Below are 19,254 nucleotides of genomic sequence, written 5' to 3' on the forward strand. Positions count from 1 at the left end.
GCAGCACTGTTCACAATAGCGAAGTCATGGAACCAACCCAAATGCCCATCGTGATAGACTGGATAAAGAAAATGTGGTACATATACACCACGGAATACTATGCAGCCATAAAAAGAAAGGAGATCATGTTCTTTACAGGGACGTGGATGAAGCTGGAAGCCATCATCCTCAGCAAACTAACACAGGAATAGAAAAGCAAGCACCGCATGTTCTCACTCATAAGTGGGAATTGAACAATGAGAACACATGGACACAGGGAGGGTCCTGTTGGAGGGTGGAAGCTGAGGGGAGGGAACTTAGAGGATGAGTCAATAGGTGCAGCAGACCACCATCGAACATGTATACCCATGTAACAAACCTGCACGTTCTGCACATGTATCCTGGAACTAAAAAAAAAAAAAAAAAAAAAAAAAAAAAAAAATCTGTAAATGTATGTATCAAATTTGAATAAACTTCATTTATTTCCTATTTAACAAGCTGAAGTAAATACAGATAAAGTTGCAGTGTATCAATCCGACATTCTGAAAGATCATCTTGCATGCCACGGAGGGGGCACACACCCCAGTATGGTCATCCTGACATGATTCACAAACCTGCTCCTTCATATCTGCCTGTTTCCCTCATTCTCCTCTGTCTTTGCTCCTCTATCCCACAGGATTGTCAAGAGGTGACGTAGAAATCCAGGGCTGGCGCAGAGCCTGTGGTGGATGAGAATAGCCCAAGAAGCTGCGGGTCCCTTCCCATGACCTGCAGGGGGGAAGAGCCATGCAGGGCGGTGGCTGGGGATGCTCCACGTCCTGTTCCGAATCCCCAAGAGGTTCCCCACGAAGTCAGTGAACGAGGGAGGTCAGAAGAGCAAAGGGCACGTTGGTGTAGGGAGAGTAAGTATTCATCTATCCTATCCACTACTCACCCTTTGATTTTCCCAAAGAATTTCTGCCTCTGTCTATTAGAATGATGTCATCTCACTGGGAGGACATGAATGAATAGTGGTCAACATGTGTACGGCCCCTACCCTGCTAGATTTTTATTATTAAATATTGCTGAACCAATGCCAAAAATAAATACATGTTGAATTATTTTTTTTAATTCTACCTTTCAGAGTCTGGGGTAATTTTTCCAATACTTCATGATAACTTTCCATTCCAAATCAAAGGATATGAAAATCTCCCTTTTATGAACACTCCAACTGTTCTACCTGTAAGCAGGTATTTACATATATTTTTAATGCTTATGAAACTGTCTTATTTTTAAATTCAAAATAAATTATAACAACTAATACAGAAGAAAATTAATGTATATGTTTTATGCAGCACCATGGCATAGAAAGGGAAGTAATTCAACATCATATTTCTCCTTGCCATAATCCCTACCATTAAATGTAAAATATCTTTATTGAACTACATTAAATAGCTTTCATTTTAGACAAAAATATCGAACATGGCGAGCTACACTCAACATACCGTGAGCAATTCCATGAGTTGTTAATATGAAAAAGGATAATGATATTCATAGTGATTGCAATTGTATTAGTTCTTAAGAAATAAAACATCTTTGATTTCACCGTTCCTGTGGCTTGGTGCTAATTGACCACACACACATAAAATGAAATCAATGAAAGTCATAGTTTTAATTTTAAAAAGTATTTTAAGGCTAAAATGAAATTTGTACGTTAAAATTTTGTATATTTTTGTTATTTATATATGAAACTAATTTTGGGCTATTTTCTGCTTATAGTTTTTATTTCAAATAATTAAATAAAATTGATTAAAATAAGAGTAAGTTAATTGTAAATGTTAAATAAAATTGACTACATAAGAAAGTGGTTTAATTGGTGAAATCTGCTTCAGTCACATGCATTCAATGAACTTTCCAAATAACATTCGCACACGCTGATGAAACGTTGGGAGAGCAGACGCGGGATCTTTGGCTTCCGTCAGATGCTCCTTGCCTCTGAGCTGTTGGCACACCTGTGTGCACACGGCCTGTCCTCCCTGTGTGCGTCCTGCAGAACCCTGAGCAGGGCCGTGGTCGGGAGCACGCTGCTCCTGCAGGGGCACAGGGGACCCCGGCTCAGGGAAGCCTGGCAGGGCTTCTTGCCCTTGACCCCACTTTTGGGGTCCAGCTGTGCAGGACGTCCAATCTTTCTGATTAAATGATCATGCCTGCCTTTCCAGCACCCACACTGTGGCAGAAATGGGAAGGGAAAGAAAGGGAGAGAGACAGACCGTGAGGACTGAGCTTCAGCCATTGGCAGGAGGAGAGGGCCGCTCCGGAAACACCAGGCGCTTTTCCTCCACTCCCTCGGCGCTCCCAGCCCTGTTCACACCTCCCCGGACAAGAACAGCCTTCGCCGCCCGGCCTCGGAGAGGTCCCAGTTCCTGGGGTGGAAGCTTTCTCCACGGCGGTGGCTTTCCGTCTTGCTGCCGTGCTCTTCTCAAACGAAGTCTCGCCTTACCTAAGGCAGGATTTGTCTTTTATTTGACAACCATAGATCAACATTTCACCATGCCATAATTTATATTTAATGTATTTTTACCAGTATTTTAGCATTCAAAAAATAACATGATTTAAAGATCTTGGTGTATTAATATTTGTACTTGTATGGATTTTATGGTAATTTTTAGAAGTAGAATTACTGAATTTAAAGGTATGAATATTTCAGACCTTTGGGACATTTATTTTTTTAAAAACAAGTTGCTAAGTTTAAATGTTCATCAGATGTCTATGATATGCACATGGAAATATTTGAATATTTATATATTTTATGAAGCATTTCTATTATAAAATTTGTTTTGCATTAAACACTGGTGAAAATAATGTTTTCCCTATCTGACCCTTAAATTCCTTTGCAAATCTGTTCACGAGGCGGGAAACACCCCAGGCGGCGCTTGTCCCTTCGCCCTTTTCATCCACAGTCCCCAGGGACCGGCTGCTCCGAAGGAAGCTGCTGGGGAAATGGGTGGCGTCCCCCAGTCCCCCAGGAACTACCATGAGTGCTGTGGGGGTTACTGCAGAGCCTCTTTTTCAGATTAAGAAACTTCTACAACCTTTCTGGAGTTTTCTACAACCTCACTGGAGTTTTATGAATAATCAAAGGCTATTTTGGATCTATGGATAAGATTATACAACTATGTTATTAATACTATGGGGATTTGCCCCGATTGGCTCTTCAAGGGCCCTTTGAATTCTTGGAATTTTGCGTTTATGGAATAAACACGCCATATTGGTGTATTACCTGCCCCGGTGGCTTTGATGAGCTAGTGTTTAGAAGTTTTCAGGCATGTTCATAGACGTGATTGAGCTATACTTTCACGTTGTGTATCCATGTCAGGTTCTACTATGAATCAAGCTATTTGTATTTTTTCAGTATTATTTTGTCAGCTTTGGCAACTTGTGTTTTTCATGGAATGTGTGCGTTTTTCTCCAAATTCCTCTCTATGCTTCAACTTGAATATCTTCTATTGATCTGTCTTCCGGCCTATTAATCCTGTCCCTTTCTGTGTTCAACAAGTTGTTAAGGCCAACCACTGAGTTCTTCATCTTAGATCTAATCTGCACTTCTAGAATGTCCATTTTATGCTATTTTATGGATTTCAAATCTCTTTTGAAATTCTGTATTTTGTCATCATTGTTGTTCAGCACACAATTGTTCATTTAATAGCAAAGAAATGGTGAAAGTCCATGTGAACCAGCACATAATAGCCACTAAGTGTAAGAAAAGTATTATTTCTTCAACTAGTGTCAGGAAGAGTGATAAAATAACTATTTCTTATCACGAGGAGCTCAGATGAAGGGATTTAATTGCAGCAGGAGTTAAGGTGCCATCCACACTATGTCATGACCAGCCTTTCAGCTCCAGCCACTGCACACACAGGTTCCTGCCAGGAGTGTCCTCACTCAAAACCCACAATGCACACAGGATTTTCCCTTCATAGGCATAACATTCCTCTCATGAAAAAGGCTTGTTTACAAGAGGATTGAGAGTAACATTTCTTCCAGATGAGACTTCAGAAACAATCACAATTTTCTCAGAGATTCTCTACTGATGAATTAGGAGGCAATGAGAACAGTTATATTGCTTTTGGCAGAAATAACACAAATACAGATTTTGATGGATGCATGCGTAAAGGTGCAGATGACGTTTATTCAAGGTTGAAGCGAAGCACAGATGCTGTGGGAAGTGGGGCTCCCCGGCCCAAAGACCACGACGCTGTGAAAGCAACAGCCGATGCCTTTGCTACAGACGCAGAAGCAACTGTCTTCTTATCGCAGCTTTGACACGATCTGAACTGAGTGATTAATGGATTGTTATAGAATTTTTGGCATTCAGTGTTCTTCAATTCTTCTGCATTGAAAAACCCAATGACTCTCCGTAAAGAGTGCAGCTGAGAGCATCTTCAGTTTATCTGCAGCACTAAAATCATGTTAATTCCGAACAATAGCCCCAAGATATTCTTGTTGACTTTTAAAATAATCCTTTGAGTGAAGCCTACTTGCTTTTTCTTCATATTTTTCATCATTGCTTGAGTAATCAGATTATGCAAGTTGAAGGAAGGAAGCCAGCAGTGCTGAAGTTCTCCGCTGCCGGAAGGACCTTGCTGAATGCGTCGAGGAAATAACCAACGGGAAATGCATTCCTTTAGGCATCAAGGCTGTTCTTACATGCAATGACATAATTTACCAACAGGAAATGAAATTCTGACTTGAGGTGGGTGACTACTATGGAATGGCCAGGACTGTCTTTCCGGATAGATTTTTGGGATGAATTTCACGCTTAAATAATCAAATTCCTTCACAAAGATGTCACCAGCCCTGCTACCAGTGTGGCCTTGAGTAAAACCCAACATGTGTAATGCTGAAGAAGGAGGAAATAAAAATTGATAACATTTATCCTTTTTGTCAGTGTATTCTTTTTATGTTTTTGATCAAAAGACATATATAACCCTGAAAAAAGAAAGAGAGAAATACGATGCCATGAAAGGTGGTACCGTGTGCTTCAGCACACCGGGTTTGAGGAGCGGTTCTCAGCCTAGTGGGCTTCATCCCAGTTCATCTTCTGCACACTGGCTCACACGCTGATGCTGACCGTGTTTTCTCTGTAATGAGGGTTCCATGGGCCAAGGAGCAAAACATATTGTGTGTGGCTACTATAGCAGGTATGTTCCAAGATAAAGGCAACACAGACTATCACTGCAATGAATTTTAGAAGCAAATTCTGCAACACAAAAAACTGTTAAGCAAACCAAATTATTGAGAAATATCATTATAAAAAGATACGTGAAACTTCTATGCTTTATATTATTACAGATGAATGACTTGCAATCTCATCTGTTGTCTCAATGCATACACGCATAGACAGAAATAAATCTCGCTGGCTGTCCATTGTTTTTATTTCCTGAATCTGACAAGCCCCTATGGCAGCTTCTGCTATCTATGCTTCTCTTATAATTCATCAAATAATAAGTCTTACATCCTGTGTCCTGGTGTGACTAGTAATTTTTGATACACTGATAACATTATGTATGAAAAAAAGCATAGAGGTACCAGAAGACTGGTTCACCCAGCAAAGGCCCGCCCTTTGCTCTGCTCTGAAAACACAGCAGGACATCAATGGCCCTCACTTCATCAGGGCAGTGCTGGGTGGAGACGGGGCTGCAGTTTTGGTCAAACTCCATCCATCTCTTTTTCTCTCCATGACTAGGGTTTTCACTGATAATCTTACTCCCTGCTTTTCTGAGGTTGGACTTAGTTCTGTAGCCTATCCTCTCCCTGTGATAGTTTGACAAATGCCCTGAGAGTCTACCCCGGTGCACCCTGGAGGCCCCTGGAGCAACCCTGGAGGTTCAGACCACAGGTTTGTGCAACGCGTTGTTTTCCCATCCCCCAGCAGTGGCCCCATGCCAGGGCTGCTGTGTGGCGAGCAGGTGGAATATCTGAAACTAGAAGGAAAGGACACCTCAGCCTACTGCACACAGAGGCTCTGGGGCTCTGGGGCACAGGCTGTTGCTCTGGGGCTACACACCTGTGCAGCCTGGGACTGCACCGAACGTTGCAGGTGACTGTAACACAATGGTGAGCATTTGTGTATCTACATGGCTTCTTCTGGAACACCTCCTGAAGAACCTACCAGAGGCTGTTTTACAGTTAACCTTTTAAAATGTAAGTGGAAGGAGTACACTCTAAAATAAGGATAAAAAGTGTAGTAAATACATAAACCAGCAACATAGCCGTTTATTATCATTATCTAGTGTTGTGTACAGTGCGTCGTTGTAAGTGCTGGACGTTGACACAGGTGGCCGCATCGCAGCCTTGTTTATACAGCACCCCACAAACATGTGAGCAATGTGCGGCACGCTGGCGTGAGGACTGCTGTGTCACCAGGCACTGCGGAATTTCGGCTCCATGATTATCTCATGGGACCACCACTGCATACGGGGTCTGTTATTGACCAAAACGTCCTTATTCAGTGCGTGACTGTATTTATTTTGAAAACTCTCAAAAATAGCATATTTTTAGAGAAACCATCTAAGTAAAAAATTATTGAAGTTTTTTTAAAGGAAAAAAGTAATCATGTTTGAATTACATTAATTTGTTGCATGTCATATTTCATTTAATTACCTCTAAAAGCATTAGTATCAATAAAAATAGTGTTGTTTTGCTTAAGGTTATATTAAAGTAGTGTTCTTTTGTTACACAGTTATTACATATCTGTCTTACAGCACCATCTGGTAATTTAATAGTCTACCTCATCTGTTTTTTATTAAACAGACATTAGATGTATAATGGCTTAAAAGTAGAAATCACTGGAATTAATAAGCTAAGAATCAGGCCCTGGGTCCGGCCAAAATCTGACTCCACTGAAGCTCTGAGAGGTTTTGTGAGCCCACGCTGGCCTCTGTGCACTGGCCTTCTGCTTCCCTCTCGCCCCAACGGCTTCTGCCCGATGGTGATGAAGGACACAGCAGCGTGTCCTAAGGCCACAGCCTTGGTGGTAGGTAGCCGTTGTTTATGTTTTGTTCAAGTGACAATTTCCAGGAAAAGCAAGTCCTGTCTCCTTCCATGAGTTTTCTAGGAAATCACATACTGAATTATTCTTTAGCTCTAAACAATTCTGAGACAATAATAAATAAGACGTCGGTCATTTACGGTCTCTACTGTGTTTCCAGCACCGGGAAGTTCACACAGATTATTTTAAGTAATTGTCTGTCCACATTCTGAGGTAAGCCCCCTCCCCATACATTAGATAACACAGCACCCAAGGCATAGCCAAGACCACAGCTCGGAATTAGGGTCTAATACAAATCACCAGAGTCCAGGACCTGGCGCTCTTCCCACCATGCTGCACCAACAGCCAGAGCTCACCCTGCCCACAATGACAGCCTGGTGTTTGATGAGTGTCCGCAGGTGCAGAGAAACACAGGCTGTGGAGCATTTCCCACAAGTGTCTGCAGGTGCACAGAAGCACGGGCCGTGGGACATTTCCCACGAGTGTTCACAAGGGGAATAAAAACCTAGGCCGTGGGGCATTTCCCACGAGCGTTCACAAGGGGAATAAAAAGCTAGACCGTGGGGCATTTCCCATAAGTGTTCACAAGGGGAATAAAAACACAGGCCGTGGGGCATTGCCCACGAGTGGTCACAAGGGGAATAAAAACCTAGACCGTGGGACATTTCCCACGAGTGTTCACAAGCAGAATAAAAACACAGGCCGCGGGGCATTTCCCACGAGTGTTCACAAGGGGAATAAAAACACAGGCCGCGGGGCATTTCCCACGAGCGTTCACAAGGGGAATAAAAAGCTAGACCGTGGGGCATTTCCCATAAGTGTTCACAAGGGGAATAAAAACATGGGTAGTGGGATGTTTCCATGGGTCACCTAATTCCAGCCGAGGTGGACAAACCTTCCTGAACAGACTGAGTGTTGTCAGTGTGGAGAAGTATCCACAGGCTATGACTGCAGAAGCTGCTGTATGGCTGAGAGGCATCTCCAGGAAATAAATGGGGTGCCTGCTAGATAGCACAGGATCCCCGAGATCCAGGTGATTTTCTGACTTTACTGAACACACTGTGAGCAGCTAGGACATTTTAGTGCAGCTCGCCCGGGCTTGTGAGGGCCGCTTTCTGTCTAGATCCTGCCTGCTATGAAGACTCATTGGCTGACTCAACAAATATTGCTTGGAATAGTTGGCTGAGGCTTCCATAACAGAAACCCACAGACAAAGTGACTTATATGATATGGATTTATCCTCTCCCAGTTCTGGAGGCCAGAAGCCTAAGATCAAGGTGTGGGCAGGGCTGATTCTTCCTGAGGCCTCTCTCCTTGGCCTGCAGCTGCTGTATTCTCTCTGTGTCCTCAGGCGGTCATCCCTCTAGGTGCGTCTGTGCCCTCATCTCCTCTTCTTATAAGGACACCAGTCATATTGGATCAGGGTCCAGTCTGTGACCTCATTTCAACTCGATTACCTCCTTAAATTCCCTGTCTCCAAGGCAGTCATTTCTGAAATGCTGAAGGCTATGGCTTTAACCTATGAATGGGGGAAGAAGGTGAATACGGCTCCTAACATAGATGATAACACAAGTTCATGGTTGAGAGACATGGAGGAGAGAAATGGACACAGCCCTGGGAGCTCATGTCGACACGGGGATCCTCCGTAAGGGGTGGGGCCAGTGTGAGGGGTGAAGGGTCAGATGTAAGCCCCCTGCCTGCCATGCAGCCAGTGCCCCTGAGTTGTGCTGCCTGGAGGAGGATGCACACTGGGCCACAGTGTCTGGGCAGGTCTACCATATTTGAGAATACCGGTTCAAGAGGTCCAACTGTGACCTCCTGTCCGAAGGTGCAGGTGCACCTACAGCAGCAGAGTGTGTCTCTCTCACACTGGGCATCGTCCAGCCTCTCCAGCTTCACCCCACCCAGGCTCTGCCCTCATGCCGTTTCTGAACATGGGCACCCTCATTCGCCCTGCCTACCAAGGAGGACTCTACGTTCTTCCCCACTGACAACAGAAGGGACATCTTTAATGTGCTCCTGCATCTCTCCTTTGCCTGGAAGAGTCTCCCAAATGTCTGTCTGACATCCCCAAAGATCTGTCAATGCACAGCTCGGACGCCTCTCTCCTGATCAGCCTTTTCCAACGTGACTTCTCTAGGAAAGAAGCATCAATTACTTTTTGGCTTCTAAGCCTCATGGTTTATTACACACTTGAGTCATATATTAATATACTAATTATAAGTATGTATATACAGGTGTGCGTGCATGTGTGTGAGTGTGTGTAGGGGCGAGGGGGTTTGGGAGGAATGTACATGTGCATGTGTGCGTGTGTGTGCATGTATACCCCTGTGTGTGCATGTGTGCCTGTGTGTGCGTGTGTGTGTGTAGGGGCAGCCTGCCCAGTTCATGGGTCGATGGCACCGTGGATGTGGCAGGCGTGGTGCCAGGCCCGTGTGGGACACACCCTGCTGCTGGAGGTGCACCTGAACCTCCAGACAAGAGGTCAAAAACATCCAGCCCAGCTGCCAGTCTGGGGCCCCGGGCAGAGGCCGGTGGCTAATGTGTTAGACATTCACCTAACACCTCTTGGTAAGGGGTGAAAACAATCTATTGTACCAGGTTCCAGTGACTAATCTATTCCTCGCTCATTCTTAATTCAGCTCAACTAAGAAAGTTCAAGGTGGTGGGAGGCCCAGGTGAGGGTGGCCATGGGGACCACAGTGGCTGTTGCCTGGAAGGTGTTGATGATCAAAGCCAAACAATAAAATTGTCACAGAGGTTTATTCTTAGCCAAACATGAGTGGCCATGGCCCGTGATGCAGCACTGAGATGTCCTCAGATCCTGTGCTCAAGGCGGTTGGGCTACAGCTTGGTCGTATACATTTTAGGGAGGCAGGAGTTACAGGTTTACATTGGTTCAGCCCAGCAAGGTGGACATCTCAAAGCGAGGACTCAGGGGCCACAGGTGGATTCAAAGATTTTCGGAGTGACGATTGGTTGACAGACTTCAGCTTTGCCTAAAGAGTGAAGGCAGCAGAAAGCAATGCTCCAGCAGAAAGCTGAGGGGGTTGTGGAAGCCAAGGTTCATGGTATGAAGATGAAGCCTTCAGGCAGCAGCTTCAGAGAGAATTGATGGCAAATGTCTCCTACAGGACCTTAAAAGATGTCAGGCCTTAGTTAAATCTCTCCCAGATCTGAAAAGGGCCTAGTAAGGGATTTTCCACAGAATGCAGATGTTCCTGGCAAAAGAAGCCTTTGCAGGACATTTCAGAATATGTAAGGGAGATATATTTGGGGTTAATATATTTTGATTTCCTTCAGGACCTGCTGTTTTCCATGTGAGGCTATGCCAGGGCCAGGCTGGAGCGGGGAATCTTATTACTACAAGGAGTCTGTTTGGGTAATGCTTTGATGTCTGCTTTGGTGCTAACGCTGGTCAGCTAGTCCTGAACTCCAAAGGGAGGAGGGTACAATGTGGCCTGTCCAATCCCACTTCCCGCCATCATGAGCTGAACCAGTTTTTTAAATTTTTTTTTGGCGGGGGGAATCCCTTGGCAAAGAGGGGGTCCATTCAGTCGGTTGAAGGACTTAGAATTTTATTTATTTTGCAAAGGACACCAGAGGCTCTTCTCAAACAGAACTGGCACTGCCTGACAGCCCACTTCTCATGAAGCCGGCATCACAACTGAGCACATGGTTTTATTCAGTCCTCTCAGGAAAGTGCAGTTTTGTTTCACAGATGAGAAAACCAAGCCAGGGAGAGTCCATTAGGACACAGGCTGGAAGAGAAAGGATGAAAAAATACATTCCCTGGAAACGAAAGCAAATGGGAGCAATGGTGGCCATACTCGTGTCAGATTAAATGGACGCTAAGTCAAAACTGTAAAAAGAGATCAAGAGAGTCATTACGTGAGGTTGAAGGGGTGACTTCATCAACAGCATGTAACAATTGTAAATACATCTTTACCAGTGTCAGAGCACCTAAGTATATAAGCAAATGTTAGTAAATCTGAAGAGAGAGACAGACACCAAGATAATTAAGTAATAATGTTAAGGGGCCTCAGGGTCCCACCCTCAGCAGGGGATAGACCATCCAGGCAGAAAATCAATGAAGAAGGATTGACCTTAAACTACGTGTTAGGCACCTGGGCTCACAGGCACACTGGGACCATCCCATCCAGCAGCAACCAGACATGCTCTTCTCGAGTGCACCAGAGCATTCTCCAGGACAGACCGTGCACTGACGCACAAAGCAATTTCCAGCCTGATTTAAAGAGACCAAAATTACATCAATACTGTTCCCAGCCACAGTGGTATGAAGCTAGAATCAATAGCAGGAGGAATTTCAGAAGATCCGCAAAGGCGGGGAAATTAAACACCTTACTCCTGAAACACCAGTGGGTCCATGAAAACGTTATAAGGGACATTTAAACACATCTTGAGACAAATGAAAATGGAAACACAACATATTAAAATCTATGGGGCACAGCAAAGCAGTTCTAAGAAGGAAGTTTGAGCAATAAACACCCACATCAAAAAAGAAGAAAGACACCAGATAAACAGCCTCATGTCACACCTCACGAAACCAGGGAAGCCAGAACGCACGAAGCCCCGTTAGCAGAAAGAAGGAAATGGTAAAGGCCAGACAAGAAGCAAAGGAACCGTCTTCATCCCTCGCCACGCTGCATTCCCTGTTTAGGAATATTGATTGCTATTTATTTTGTAATTGATCCCTGGCAATTTTCTATCATCATTCCTCCTTTGTGCCTGGGGTCCTGAGGTTGAGTCACGTACTTGCCTTCTTCTGTCTGCCTTGTATTGTGTCACTCCACCTTGTGTGTTCACTTCCTGGGTCTCATTTCCTGAGGATTTCCTGTGCGGAACGTACACTTGGGTTTTGTTTTGCAATCGCACAAAATATACTTTCTTCACTAGATCAATGAATGGAAACATGGTTAACTATTTCGTGTGATACAGGATCTTCCTTTGGTCCTTTGGTCACAGAAGGAGGAAAACGGTTTTCCCTGACTATCCGGCTCCTCTCAGAACTTCACGTGGGACCCCAGGTCAAGGTGGGGGCTGAGGGGTTTCCACATCAACCACTCTCCATCTCCCTAAATACCAGCTGGGCGCCCTACAACTTAATTCAATTCTGACACTTTCTGCCTGGGGTTAGTCCAGGCCCCTGGGCTAAGGACTCAGCCCCACAAGGCTGCCCCTCTTCAGATGCCACTCCCAGGGATCAGGGTCCCTGGTTACCCCCATGTCTGTCCAACTTGGCTCCGAACTGGATCATCAGCTGTGTCACGCAAGCAAGACACTAACGTCGGGTGTCAACAGGAGAATCTGGGTGTGGGACGTGGAAACACGCTTTCCAATCTGTGCAACTTTTCTGTAAATTTTAACTATTCTAACTTTGTCTGGCAGGTGCTTAGGACAGATAGAACACTTCAGAAATATCAACGAATATATAGTCTATCGCAAATTGACGTAAAATTTTTAATTCTTTTTTTGTAAGCTTGCTGCAAAACTGTAAATGAGCTAGCGGTAAGCTTTGGGTTTATCATCATAACATGCTGACAGAATCTCATTTTATTGCTCCTTTTTGCTTCCTGTCTCCAGTGGCTGACAAAGAAAAAAGATGAATTAAAACTCTTGAAGGTACGTAATTTTCCATATATCACCAAGCAATAAAAACATCAGCAAAAAATTAAAGACTGCAATTTAGTCTAGCTTTATAACTAACACATGAGAAGTGCATTTAAGCAATTTAAATTAATAGTTTAAGTGTCTCAGCAATAAAGCTGTAGCTTTTTTCCTAAGTTAAATATATACATTTTATAATAGCTCTTAGCTTTTTAGCATTCTAATATACAACTTTTAAAATCACTGTCGAATTGCACCCAGATAAGGCTGCATTTCTTCTCCCCTGGGAACTTCCTGCTCTCCTCCCTGCCCAGCTCTGCACCACTCACCCTGGGGCCCCAGGCACTTCTCTTCTCTCTGACACTGATTTCCTTTGAGCTTTGCTCTTCTATCCTATCCTTGGGCTAAAATTTACTAGATTTGTTGAATTAAAACAAATTTTCTCTCCTACAAAAGCTAACAGGTCAAGCAAAAGAAGGAATGCTCAGGCAAGTCTAAGTTCAGCATGCTTGTGTTTCTCTCTGCAGAGGCTCACACGTAGCACACACTGTGTCTTGGTGTGGCCCACTGTGGACACAGCCCCTCACCGCCACTTATAGATCCTCAGACGGGCCTCAGGAGAACATGGGACCTCCCTCTGGCCTGAGGAGAGTTAAGGACTCTTGTCCAAGAACAAAATTTGACTTCAAAGGTGTGGGTTTGTGGCGAGAGACTAATTGAAGGCTGCTATTCATGATGCTGAGACAAAACCAACAAACCATCAAGTGTGTAACATTCGCAGCATGGCATGCATCCGTACCACCTGACGTACTGCACCAGGTTCGTACTTTACCCATCGGCACCCAGCGTGCCATCTGTCGTCTACCGACATATTAATCACTTACCCAGTGTGCCTGCCCGCAGTGTGTACGCCGTCTGTACCACCAGCAACGCCACCTGGCGTGCCATCTGTCGTCTACAACAGCAATCACCGGTGTACGCGACCACCCGCAGTAAATTGCCACCTGATGCATGCCATCTGGCCGCCACCACACGAGCATACCGCCTGACATACCACCCACAATTATGCCGCCATCTGTACCGCCACCCACGGTGTGTGCCACTCACCAACATGCCACCCTGACATACCAATCCATGCCACCCACCCAGGCGTGCCATACGCCGGCATACCATCATGGCCTGCCGCACACGCACCTTCTTCAGGCGGTACGCCGCCCCACAGAATTCTTCTTGTTACCGCCTGGTACGTGCCATCCGCGGGCGGTTACCACCACAAGCGTTATACCACAGCCGCCGCCCACCGGCAGCCGCCGCCCGCGGCTGAGTGCCGCCGCCCGCAGAAGCGTGCCAAAATCACCTGCCGACATGCCGCCCACCGGCGTGCCATGCACGGTGTGCCGCCCACGGTGTGCCGCCACCCACGGCAGCCGCCGTCCATGCCGCCTGCAGTGTACCACCTGACAGTAAGCCAAAACACCACAGTGTAACGCCATCATGACGCCACCCACGGCGTGCCGCCTGACATATTCTGCGCCCATGGCGTGCCGTCGCCGCAGGCTGGGATGCCGTCTGTAGTGGTACGCCGCCCGGAGTGGACCATCCACCCAGCACATGGGGTTTCCTGGAATTGATGCCCATCGGTCTTTCTTCTCCTGCTGCCTGCCAGACAGTTTGAGCGGGAAGGGGCGTGTGAAACACGCTTATGAAGCTGGCGGGATAATCGGGGTTCATCCGTTTGTTGGCACCAGCATGTGTAACAAGCGTAGCGGATGGACCATCACCAACAAGAGATTGATCTCTCCCAGTTCTGAGGCTGTGAAGCCCAAGATCGGGGCACCTGCAGGGTCCATGTCTGAGGAGGGCCTGGGCTTTATTTTCAGGAGGGCGCCTGGAGCTGTGTCTCACACAGAGGAAGGCAGGAAGGGCCAGGGGCGCTGGCTTCAGTCTCTCCTATGAAATCACTAATCCCATTCACAAGGGCTTCACCCACTGGTAGGACTTGATCCCCTATGAAGGGCCCCCGTGATGCCATCACATTGGTGCTTAAGTTTCAACACACAGATGTGGGGGGCACATTCCAGACCACCTTGGATCCACATCGAGAAATTAGCATTCACATGTTTGGCATAACTTGGCACCATGTGTCCCATGCAAATCTCACCTCAATTGTAAAATCACATGTTGTGAGAGGACTTCCAGACCTGACGGGTGTACATCCAGTAGCATTCATGTTTGACATGGCTTGGCTGTGTCCCACCCAAATCTCACCTCGAATTGTAAAAATCCCCACATGTTGTGAGAAGGGAGGACCTGACAGAAGTGATGGAATCATGAGCAAATTCCCAGCGATACGGATTTGTGGTAGTAAGTCTCACATGATCTGATGGTTTTATAAAGGGCAGTTCCCCTGCACACACTCTCCTGCCCACCGCCATGTAAGACATGCCTCTGCCCTTCCTTCCTCTTCCACCATGATTGTGAGGCCTCCCCAGCCATGCGGAACTGTGAGTCCATTAAACCTTTTCCTTTATAAATTACTCAGCCTTGAGTGTGTCTTTATTAGCAGCAGGACAGACTAATACAATGTCCCTTTCCTCTTGTGGACTAAAGCCCAGGGATGCTCTTATCCTGCCAGCTCAGGTGGCTGGGCCCCTCCTGACGGGTGGCTGCGAATCTCCTGTTTTTGGAAAGCTGGCCTGTTTTTAAGCTCAGTTTAGTGACCTGGCACCTGGCAGAGGTGACTTCAATCTGCCTAGTCTGCCCAGGTGGGGCCTAGTACAGAGACTCAGTACAAAACAATGGCTCCCTGTAAATTGTATTTAACACTCTAATGCGTAAAGTAAAACACTCCTTTGCAGCTGATGTTTAGGGAGACAAACCAGGTCCCGAAAGTGACATTTCACTTTGCTGCCAGCATTGAGACCACGTATTCAGGCTCTAGGTTGAAAATTCAGTTTTAAATGTATGCCTTGTCATTTATGACACTATCATCGTAAGACTCTGGGTCTCCCCCTGAAGCTATACTTTCCTCACCTCCTTCCAGAAATCCAGTATGTTCTCCCTGCTGTCGAGGGGTTTGAGATGTGGTTGTCCTTTCTTAAGGGAAAATTTTGCCAAGATATGCAGCTTGTGATTTGCAGCTCTGTGTGTGTGTGTGTGTGTGTGTGTGTGTGTGTGTGTGTGTGTGAATGACAAAGCACCTCAGAAATTCATCCTCTCACATCCCAGGGCCGGAAGTCCCAGATCCAGGTGCAGGTGGGGCTGCTTCCTCCTGAGGCCTCCCTCCTCGGCCTGTAGATACCAGCATCCACTGGGTCCTCATGCCCTGAGGCCTCCCTCCTCAGCTGGCAGATGCGACATCCCCCAGGTCCTCACAGGGTCCCCCCTCTGTGTGTGTCTGTGTCCCAATCTCCTCTTCTCATAAGGACACCGTCCTGTGGGATTGGGGCCCACCCTCCTAACCTCCTTTTACCTTAATCCCCCCTTTCTAGGCCCTGTCCCTAACTCCAGCCCCATTCTGAGACACTAGGCATTAGGACTTCAGCCTATGGATTTGGGGACATGATTCGCCCTGCAGGACTCTGGCTTTTAGATGAAGGCTGAGAATCTGTTTCCTAAAACGTGCCTCACCACAGGCCCCACGCTGTGATATTCACGTTTATCGCTTCAAACATAGGAACAGTAGAGCTAAGTAACAGCTGCCACTAAATAGTTAAAACTCAAGCCAAAGTGTTCTATCATTCTTAACACAGATATTTTATATACAGAAGTGTAATTTCTGGTCCCCTCTGCTAGTATCACTGGCTCATTCCTTCTGGAAATGGACTTATTTAGAACCAATGGTGGAAAGCGTGGACCAGAAAGATCAGCAGCTTGGCAGGTATGGAACGGTTTATACAGTTTTCTCAAACAGACCAAAAAAAGGGATGACATTAATGCTGAATATATTCACCAAAAGCTAAAATTCATTATTTATCTTCCTTCTTTGCATATATGTGTATTTATATTAAACTCAATTTTAGCACAAAGGCAAATACACTGAATAAAGCGTTAATTTTTAAAGTGGTTGATGTATATTTATCTCTTAAAAATAATTAACATACATGCAGTTTTTAGACTTATCAAAGTCTGCCAAACAGAAAGGAAGATGTTTGCATATTTCTCCGCTATCAAGGGATTATCTCAACAACACCAAATGGGAGAATGTGTAGATCTCAAATCTCCCACGAGCCTGTCATCTCCCACTCAAATATCTTCCCATGAAACAGACAGAAGCATTTGAAAAAAACATCCTTCCATTGCAACTGCGAGTCGGATTGAATTCCCACACATTTGGAAGGGAAAAAAATCTCAATTTTATCTGGATTTTAAAGTCCAGTGCTCACAGCACACACACGGTGAACGTAACATCTTTAAGCTCACCGTCTACACTGGCTGTGATTTCACTGCCCCGTGGCCTACACCTGAGTCAGGAGCCGGAAGGACTGTGCTGCCTCCAACCGCTCTGGCTTAGAAATGTGCCGGCAAGAGGAAGAATCGCCCAAAACGCCACTGTTACCGGATCCTGAGAGAACCGTGGACTTTCGTGAAGGAACACTTTCCCCAAAACAATAAAAAGGTATTGACCCGTTGCTTTTGTCGTGATTGTTCTTTCAAAATACTGCCGGAATGAAGCTCTGAGTAACGGAATCCTGAGGTCTGTTCTAACAGACTAAATAGTTGAGGGTTTTCAAAATCAATGGGAAAAATTTATAAGATGAGAATCTTGCTACAAAGAAAAAAAAATACGGATCTAAATGTTGAGAAACATTAGAAGATCTCGCAGTCCAAAACCTCGACATCAGAACTGACTGAACATTTGTACAAAGTGAAGTTCCAGGAGCTGCCCCTTAAGAAAGGCGTCCTCCTCCCAGAACTTCGGGGGTCGCCTGGCTCGGAAGCCAGGGGTCTTGGTCGCCCTCCCTAATGTCAGAACTCTTTCTACCGCGTCCCGAGTGTTCACATCAACTCGACTCTGCACTGCGGTCTCGAACTCCCAGACTCCAGGTTGAGAAATCAGTATCTGTGGTTTCACCCCCAGCCTACAGCCCTCTGTCGGGTCAGCACAAGCTGCCAGAACCCTCGGGGGCCCACTGGGGTGGATACAGGGTCCTGGCCAGCCTGGCTGTGACTCAGACCCCAGCCCGATGCTCCATCCTGCAGCCGCCTTTCATTCTCCATCCTCTCATCCCCGCCACATTAGGGCTTCAAGAGCTCCTTGTGGTCAGCCTCCACTCCCTAAACACACAGTGCACCCAGCAAGGAAGAGGCGCCTCCACGGGAGAAACCCAGCACCTCTTACTTAAGTCTCCACAGCAGCCCCTTCATTTGCTCGGCAAGTTTTCACTAAGATCCTGTGTGTGTCGTGTACTGGCTGTCAGCTAAGACGAGGGTGTGTGGGCTCTCACCCTCCGGGTGCTCAGTCTGCTGAAGCCCCCCTTTCAAGAGCACAAAATAAGTCCCGTGTTGGGCCCGCTGTGTAAGAGCTCGGCCGTGCAGGAGGCCCCAGGCCTCTGAGGACGCTGCCAAGGTCTCGTGTCAGGCCCTCGATACCTGCTGAACATGCTGATGACACGTCCCCGGGGTCCCTGGCCTCGTGTTGTGCCCCCAGCACCTGAGGTGCTGCCGGAGGAGCTGCCTGCATGCTGCACCCTGATGCCGGCCTTCCCCAGTGCCTGCCTCTGCCAGAAGCCAAAGATGATTTGACGGATTTTGAGATTTGATTGAGATTTGATTTGATTGATGCCGGATTTTGATTGAGATGCCGGATTTTGAGATTTGATTGATGATGTTGATTTTGATTTTGATTTTGATTGAGATTTCTGATGCCGGATTTGCCGAAGTCTTTGATTCCCAAACCACACCCCTCCACTCTCTCCCTTCCTCCGGACCCCCACCCACATCCTCCAATTCTCCTCAGCAAAGCTGGACAGTTCCTTGGGCCATCGAGGTCCCCTGCTCATCTGCCTCCTCCACACCAGCCCTTGGCTCTGGGGCAGGAGCATCGATTTCACTCATTGATGTGTCAGGACCTGACCAATGCCTGGACTTCACAGTGCTCCCAGGTTCCGGGCACTCCGCGGAGTGCCCATCCCTTAGGGATTTGTTTCCTCACCTGTTACGGGAAGCCCAAGAAACTTCAACAGTCCTGAGATTCCATTACAAAACACCTCCTGCATCACGTGGGGTCTCCTGAGAGTCCCATCATCAGCTCTGAGCCCCACCTTACTTCTCAGGCCCGATTGATTTTGTTCTCGACTTCTTTGCCTTCGATTTATTTCCCCGAAAACTTCTGATTGATTTCGAGAGTCTCGACCGGATCTTTGTTTTTCAATGGATTTTGTCTCTGATGGATTTTTGCTTTCGACTTCTGATTTTGCCTTTGACGATTTTAAGTTCGATTTCCTTTGTTTCGACTTACTTCCTCAGTTCTGATTTATTTCCTTTTATCCGACGGATTTTTTATTCTCGATTTTGCTCTCGACTTCTCCTTTTGGTTTCGACTGATTCTTTTTGCCTCGACGATTTTTGTTCGATCGGTTCTTTGTTCCCGACTTCCCTCAGCCTCACCCCATTAT

At 46.2% G+C, this 19,254-nt stretch overlaps 1 long non-coding RNA gene across 5 annotated transcripts in view; it reads right to left on the reverse strand.

Moving 5' to 3' along the window:
- LOC103876665 overlaps window positions 1–19,254 on the reverse strand; it is a 110,590-nt gene that overhangs the window by 42,686 nt on the left and 48,650 nt on the right. The window contains exon 5 of one of the 5 annotated variants that reach the window (XR_002516479.2): window positions 2,658–5,233. The exons of 1 other annotated variant lie outside the window; for it this stretch is intronic. This is a non-coding gene — a long non-coding RNA (uncharacterized LOC103876665). Of the gene's footprint in view, window positions 1–2,657; window positions 5,234–6,790; window positions 7,072–8,997; window positions 9,146–12,462; window positions 12,617–19,254 lie in introns of those variants that run through there. 3 more of the 5 variants (XR_002516475.2, XR_004178152.1, XR_002516473.2) reach the window with 3 other exon arrangements.

The sequence above is a fragment of the Papio anubis genome, chromosome 14 (assembly GCF_008728515.1).
Source record: "Papio anubis isolate 15944 chromosome 14, Panubis1.0, whole genome shotgun sequence".
In the NCBI taxonomy this organism is placed as follows: domain Eukaryota; kingdom Metazoa; phylum Chordata; class Mammalia; order Primates; family Cercopithecidae; genus Papio; species Papio anubis.